Source organism: Macaca nemestrina, chromosome 17 (genome assembly GCF_043159975.1).
Source record: "Macaca nemestrina isolate mMacNem1 chromosome 17, mMacNem.hap1, whole genome shotgun sequence".
Lineage (NCBI taxonomy): Eukaryota > Metazoa > Chordata > Mammalia > Primates > Cercopithecidae > Macaca > Macaca nemestrina.
The window spans coordinates 13,831,705-13,837,599 of record NC_092141.1 but is presented as its reverse complement, the minus strand read 5'-3'; the positions used below and the strand labels follow the sequence as shown (position 1 = coordinate 13,837,599).

The 5,895-nt window shown below is 42.4% G+C and overlaps 1 pseudogene; it reads right to left on the bottom strand.

Annotated features, from left to right (window-relative positions):
• Positions 1 to 5,453: 5,453 nt before the first annotated feature.
• Positions 5,454 to 5,895, bottom strand: LOC105473718 (small ribosomal subunit protein eS24 pseudogene; annotated as a pseudogene).

Here is a 5,895-nt window from a genome sequence, read left to right as displayed (position 1 = left end):
CAATTCCTCTGATCTTGCCCCCAGGTCTCCTGGGTGGTCTTAGAGAATGCCAAGACATCATAGGGAATCTGGTTTTGGCTACCATTATCCGTACATAGGCCATCTGGCCCTTGGTCACCACTCCATAGCGATCACAGCTGTACTAGCTACAGAGACCATGGCTTCTCCAGACCTGGATACTTTTTAATTGTTTCTGTGCCTTTTCCATTTTGGAGCTTTGAGGGGCCCCTGGAGAGTGATTGGAGGTGCTACAACATAGGTGTTCTTTTTTTTTCTGCTCTCATGATTCTCTGGGCTCTTTGAGACTCACCCCTTCCCTGGGCCCTCCTATAGGCCTCCTTTACTTTCAGATTCCCTCAAGGGATGTCAGGACCCATGTCTTACCTCCAGCTTCTGCTACACTTGTGGCTTAGAAATGGTTCTTGCTTAGGAACCAGGAACATTTCACTCTCACTTTCCCCCTAACTTACCTCCCTCTCCTGCAACACAAGGAATGCTTTTAAGTCTCCTCTAGAGATGGGGAGCCAAGAAAACTAACTCAAAGTCCTCTTACTTTTCAGGTTTAGTGTATATGCCCACCTCCTTCAAACAATCATCTAAAGATTAATTTTTAATCTACTATGAAAAGCATATGGTACCTTTAAAATAAAGGAGTACCAATATTATAATAAAACAAAAAAAAAAGTATGGTCCTCTACTTTCAGAAAACAAATTGAGAAGAGAACAAATAGAATAACCATGTCGCCCTCATTGAATCGACTTTTAACAATACGTTACTTATTTCAGTATGTCTCATTTTCAAACTGTGAATTCTTCTTCCTTCTGATGCTTTGTTTTTATTCTACCCAATGTTGAAAACCTAGATGCTCTACTCAAACATGTCTCTTGACCTTTTTGCACACTAACTTATTTTTAAATGAGTTATATTTCAAAAACCTGTCCCCATTTCTTGCGTGTATCACAGAATATGAAAGAATTTACTCAGGGTACAAGCAAGAAGCATGAGGCGATCTCTATGTAATTATAAACCTTTTCAATTATTTTTGGCCAAATCAATAATTCATGAAAGTTGCCATTTGTCAGGACCTTGGTGAAACCCCTATCCCTTGGGGAGAGTGGGCCCTCCGAGAAATTACAGAGCAAAGAAAATTCCAGATATTTGGTGAAATATCCCCCTACCTCGTCTCAAAGTAAACCAGGCCCTCACTATATGCAGCTGAGGCCCCAATATGTTCACAAAACATTCGTCCTCTGAGGTTCCTGATAATAGCAATCCCTATAAAGCTGAGGATTGTGTTTGCTGATGGGTGTTCCTCAGAACAATGAATGTTACCGGATAGGGCATGAACAAAGAGAGCCCATGATCCTCAAACCTTGGAAAATGTTGAATTCAGCACAATTTAACTAGTATCTTTACTGCGACATCATCTTAGAGACTATAATATGCTAATGTTTATCGGGAATGTTCAAGAGACGATATGGTCTCCCAAATTTGTTTCATCACAGTATCGTTTTTTATGGGACATTTTTCAGGGTGAAGATGATACCTGGGGAAATGCTGGCCTCTTTGAATACTGGAAATGACAAGAAGAAAACCTGAGCATCCACACAGAGAAAGACCTGCTAGGAAAACCGTGGTGCTGAGTGTAATACCCAGCCTTCAGTGAATATCAGCCATCTTTCATCTCCCTTCCTCATCATCCCGCTGGTCCAGACTGCAAAGAGTTCTGGACACTCATTTTGGTAAGAGCAATTCTTACCATTGGTAATAATTTTCATTTGTTTTGTTTCTCAATCTGGGATACCCACGTTGCTCATATCCATCTGCAGAAATCTTACTTCTACAAGGCCCTATTTAAATTTCACTTACTTGGAAATTCTTGGTGATCTCTCTCTCTCTCATTTTATTTTAACTCACTCTCAATAATAACTCCCAGTTTAGCAATGGATAGATTTTTAATCATCATCTCACCCGAGGCTGAGAATACAATCTTGCCCCCAACACGAGATTAGTAAGAATTGTATATGATTTAGACAGCAATTGAAATAGTCACTATGACTTCATTTCAGGCCTGCTTTGTCCTGCAGTGAGAGCTGACTTGTGACCAAAGCTGTAGCTTCCATTCTAAAAGTGACTTGAACCAGCCTCTGTCCCTGCTTGCCCTCTTGTCTGCTGCCCACTCAGGGCTACACCTCCTGGCACATCCCCAAGTCAGTTTGGAGCAGGGCATCAGCATGCCTGACTGCAAAGACAGAAGACAAAACCAGCCAGTAAATAGACACAAGGCCAACTGTGAAGAAGAATTCAATGGCAATAATCGCAGTGGCTTTTGATTTTTGCTTTTCATTCACCTGCTTTATCTACCCCATCACAGGGTTTTCTGCTGCTTTCTTTGGAAGATAGTTTAGAGTTTTCTATTTGTACCCTCTGCTGACAACATAGTTTAGGCTGATATGATTTCATGACTGGCACCTAACTAGAGCTTCTCTACTGGGTTATCTACTTCAAGCTTTTCCAACCCATCCAGCATGCAGTCCTCAAAGCAATTTTCTAAAATGCTAACTTCATTATTCCTGGGATTGAGAATAAGAAATCAGGCACTTGAATTTGAGCGCTGAACATCCTGAGGTCCTATTTTTGTTTGTTTGTTTCTTTATTTTTATGTGCTTTGACTCTCAATAAACCTAAGGTTGCCAGGTGCGGTGGCTCATGCCTGTAATCCCAGCACTTTGGGAGGCCGAGGCAGGTGGATCACGAGTTCAGGAGATCGCGACCATCCTGGCTAACATGGTGTAAACCCCGTCTCTACTAAAAACACAAAAAATTAGCCGGGCGTGGTGGTGGGCGCCTGTAGTCCCAGGTACTCAGGAGGCTGAGGCAGGAGAATGGCATGAACCTGGGAGGCGGAGCTTGCAGTGAGCCGAGATCGCGCCACTGCACTCCAGCCTGGGCGACAGGGCGAGACTCCGTCTCAAAAAAAAAAAAAAAACTAAGGTTTTGAGACCAGGTAGCTTTCTATCCCCAGCAAGTCCGAGTTAGTCCTTTTTTCCTCCTAATATTGTTGTGATTAAAATAAGTTCAGAGAAGCAAATGGTTTTCATTCATGAACAATAAAGCTTTCGAACACTATATTGGAATTATTTGCACATAAAATCCAAAACAACGGGTATATTTTGTTATATAAGAATAATCAATTAGACTTCAAAAGCAAACACTCCTGTTTTATAGTCAATAATTTAGTAATGTGTTAAACCCCTATTAGAGTAAATAAAAATGGCTGTTTAAAATGTCAGAAATAGTTAACTCCAGTTGAGCAGGCTCTCTGGAGTCAGGCTAGGTGGCCTCAGTTCAGGCCTGACTGGTGTTCTGGGAACAGGAAAACAGGTGCAGTCATACAGGTGACAGCCGGTGGGTCCTGGTAGGTTTCAGCTGGTGGGCATGGAGTGGCACAGGTTGGCATCATTAAAAATATCACTGGTGACCCAGCTACCTGGGTGGGCTGAGGCAGGAGAATGGTGTGAACCCGGGAGGCGAAGCTTGCAGTGAGCCAAGATCGCGCCACTGCACTCCAGCCTGGGCAACAGAGCAAGATTCCGTCTCAAAAAAAAAAAAAGAAAGAAAGAAAAAGAAAAAAAAATCACTGGTGAAAATGTCTGATTAGGCAAGCAAGGAAGCTTGTAGGGTAGAATAGAAAACCAAATTTGGACTGGGCATGTTGGCTCATGCCTGTGATCCCAGCACTTTGGGAAGCCAAGGTGGGTGAATCGTTTGAGCCCAGGAGTTTGAGACCAGCCTGGGCAACATGGTGAAGCAATATCTCTAGAAAAAGTACAAAAATTTGCCAGTACTGGTGGTGCACGCCTGTAGTCCCAGCTACTCGGGAGGCTGAAACAGGAGGATTGCTTCGGCCCAGAAGGTGGAGCCTGCAGTGAGCTGAGATGACACCACTGCACTGAAACCTGGGTGACACAGTGAGAACCCGTCTCAAGAAAAAAAAAAAAAAAAAAAAAAAAAGGAGAAAACCACATCTGTTGAAATTGAGAGAGACCTGATATTTTAACATCCTGATGAATCTTGAAAATGCCAACAACAACAACAGAATTTATCAGTGCACATAACTACTAGCTCCAGGGTAGAGATGAATCCAGGACCTCAGATTAAGTTTCGTGGAATCTCCTTCCTGCTTGCCTCTGCATTCCTGTGTTGACTCCATCAGAGAGGAAAACATGGTAACCAGCAGCTCAGGCTTACATGCTGTCAGCCCAGCAGCCCAGGGAGAAGAGCACTTCCTTTTTCAGTAGTTGCAGCAAAGTCCTAGAGTTGAACCTCTGAGCCTGACCTGATTTACTTGCATCTTTTAAACCAAACCCTCTGGACAGGAAGCTGGGCTACTTAGACAGCTAAAGCCAGGGGGTCAGGCTGGCTTTATTGGGATTTTGTGATGTGAGTCCAAGGAAGAGTATTTGCCCCGAGGAAAATCTGGGTGCTGTTATTGGAAGAGCAGGAGAGAAAAATTAGAGCTATTCACTGCCATCGCTCCCCAACTCTCATCTACCTCTCAACATACATAGCAGAAAGCACTCTTCCCCCGGACTCGCGAACGTCTGGGGCAGATTTTGTCAGGAGAGTGCTAGAACCCATGTGAGTCCCCTTGACACCACTGTGCCCATTAGATCAAGGTACTGCTTCTTCTAAAAACATTTTATTGCCATCTGACAAAACATTAGCATTATAAATTACAAATCTGCAATGACCGACATGCAAAAGACATCCTGGAATGTGATTAAAGTAAGTTCAGAGAAGCAAATGGTTGCCATTCGTGAATAATAAAGCATAACATAAAAAATATAAAAATGTAAAAAAAATACATTAAGTTGGGTATAATCTTCACAGCCTAACTAACTGTGGTCCTAAGTTTGGTATTCCGTTGTCCACTGTATTCCTTTTCAGGTGAACAGGGGCAATTTTGCAAGGTTCCTTAATAATTTCTTGACTTCAGTGCTTCTTTTCTTTTTCTTTTCTTCTTCTTCTTCTTTTTTTTTTTGTTTTTTGTTTTTTGTTTTTGGTCTTCAAGGTGGTTTCTGGCAGCAAAATCCTGATGCAAGTCTTGAGAGTGAGAATAATGGAAGCAAAATATTGGGTGACAATACTACGAAAAAAGGAACATGACTTCTCATCTGGTAACTTCATTCTCAGGAATTGGGCGTAACCTACAGAAAACATGAGGAGTGGGTAGGTCAGGAAACAGACTACAACGTAATGTAGAAGTCTATGACAAGCCCCAGAGGCTGCAGAAATCTAACGCCTGCTTCTAGGAAACTTTCTTAAGTTAATAGATAGAAATACTTTCTTTCCTTTCTCCCTGTCATTGCACACACATTGACTGAATTTTTTTTTTCACATGAAAGTTTTTAGTTTATTAATCTTCTCATGAAAAGTCCAAAATGGGCACAGGTAGCCTTTACTGCAGCACCTTCATTCCTTCGGCTTTTTGCCAGCACCAACATTGGCCTTTGCAGTCCCCCTGACTTTCTTCATTCTGTTCTTGCGTTCCTTTCATGGCTTTCTTGAGGTCTTTTTCTTCTCATACAAGCCATGTCTTGCAAGTCTATGTTTGGGTTCATTTTTCTTTGCACAATCCAGGGAGTCATGAATCATGCCAAAGCCAGTTGTCTTGCCACCACCAAAATGAGCTCTGAATCCAAATACAAAGATGACATCCGGTGTGGTCTTGTACATTTTGGCTAGTTTTTCCCGAATTTCTGTCTTAGGCACTGTGGCCTTCCCGGGGTGAAGGACATCAATGACCATTTGTTTCCTCTGAAGTAGTCGGTTGGTGATGAACTTTCTAGTGCGGATAGTTACGATGTCGTTCGTGATGGTGGCCTATCTTC